This window comes from Chrysochloris asiatica, unplaced genomic scaffold (genome assembly GCF_000296735.1).
Source record: "Chrysochloris asiatica unplaced genomic scaffold, ChrAsi1.0 scaffold00314, whole genome shotgun sequence".
Taxonomy (NCBI): Eukaryota; Metazoa; Chordata; class Mammalia; order Afrosoricida; family Chrysochloridae; genus Chrysochloris; species Chrysochloris asiatica.
Window position 1 is genome coordinate 3104906 of NW_006408832.1, and position 1952 is coordinate 3106857.

General features: G+C 42.6%; 1 pseudogene; it reads right to left on the reverse strand.

The window, feature by feature from the left end:
• Nucleotides 1-594: 594 nt before the first annotated feature.
• The window catches only part of LOC102841690, a 67795-nt pseudogene continuing 66437 nt past the window's right edge, over nucleotides 595-1952 (reverse strand).

A 1952-nucleotide genomic window follows, 5' to 3' on the forward strand; every position in this document is an offset into this window, starting at 1 on the left:
TTCCTTTCTACCCCAACCAAGTGTCTGTTTTACAATAGTAGACAAAGGAAACCAATATTCATAAGACAGTCAAGCATTTTAACATTATTTCTCTTCTTCAGACTATGTCTCGATCCCTGTATCACAGAGCCCTGTTGTTCCAGGGTTGAGCATACATCACAATTGACCTCTGTCCCATTTAGCCCAGGCAAACCTGCCTCAGGGCTCCCCTATCTACCTTGTTCTTCTGTTACCTGTGCCGCTTGAAGGAGTTGCTGAATCCCACGCAGATTCAAAAAGGAAGAGATTTATTGTGCCTGCACAGCTCATTGGATTCTCATCCAAAGACTGAGCCCTGGTTTTGGGGTGTCAAAGATTATATAGGGTTGTTAATCGGGGGTGGGGTGGGCAGCAGGGGTGTGGTTAATCATATTTTTCAAACTTATGTCCTTATACAGAAGTAGACTGAGTGGGGTGGGGACTTTACACCCAGGTGAGGGGACTTTCCACTTGGAACTTCTTCTATAAGTTTCATTCCCATCTCATTCTACCTTTGAGGCTCTATAAGGAGTATTTTTCTAGAGAGCCTCACTCGCTTTTTTCCTCTACTGTAGCCTAGGCTATTTCATCCTGTATTGTGGTGTAAATGGTTTCATGCTGGTCTGGTATTTTTAGAAGGAGTATATTATCATAAGATGGGGACTGTTTGGTGAGTGAAGTCTCTATGAGTCTTTGAATTAAACCCCTGGCACATGGGGTGATGCAACACCCAAATAGTAGTAATATTCCAATTACAATGACAAGGGTGGTGAGAATTGAGGCCATGAGTCCTTTCCATGTTCCAAACCACTGTTGTAACAGGCTACTGAAGGGATCACTTGTTCCTGAATTCTCAGCATGTTCATGAGCTAAGATTGTTAGTCCTTTTCAGTTCTTTAGTAATGGCACCATCTGGGGCAGTATTATTAGGGTTATAGGTGCAGCATTGGGGGCCTATCATCACACAAATAACTCCTTTTTTAGCTAGTAACATATTTAAAGCCATTCTATTTTCCCATGCCATCTGGGTAGTAGGTCCTAGTTGTTCTGATATTTCTTTAACAGCATCTCTAGTGTAGTTTACAAATCTTTGTTGGTTGTAGTACATATAGATAATCCAATCTATATTTTTGTTAATAGTAGATCACCAGAATAGTACAGATTCAAATCCTGATTATTGGCCTGGAACTCATTTGGCACCCTCTGAGGTACCCCAATGGCATCGATGTATATGTGGGGGTCAAAAGAGTCTCCGGGGGCTTCTAAGTCCCTTTTCCTTCGACGTATGTTCTCAGATCGGTTGAGCACTAGGGTAAAAGGGATGGCTAATTGTACCAGGGCGCAAGTGCCTCTCCAATGACTGGTAAGGTTTTCAGTAGTTCCTTTCTACAATACCACCAAATATCTGCTTGTGGAATGGGTAAGGCAGATTTACTTTTTAGGCTCCCAAAAATCCAGCGTTCACTGCATCTTGCTAGCTTTTCAAGGAATCACTTTTCCCCAGGTTTAGTAAGTCATGTGGTGAAATTGGCATCTGGGGTTGGAAGTCGAATAGCTTCTAGGGGTGGCACCACTAAGCCTATGTCCTTAGTGAACAGGAGAGACACAGTTTTACAAATATTTCCTTTTGTTGTGAGATTCTGAAACAGTTATGACACAAGTTAGGCCCTTGGGGTCCGATGACCATCCTAAAGGAAATGGGACAATTTGAGCCTCAGGGTTAGGGTTAGGGTTTATGGTTTCGGGTTTCGGATTAGGGTTTAGGATGTGCTCATTGTATGTTCAGGGGATTAGTATTAGACAGTTAGGAGGTTAAGGTTTTAGGGTGTGATGATCATGGTATATGATAGGGTTAGGATTGCTAGAGTTTAGGAGTTTGGGATTGGGGCTATGCCTGAGACTGGAGTAAGAGTGTGGGTATGTCTTGTTGTTGT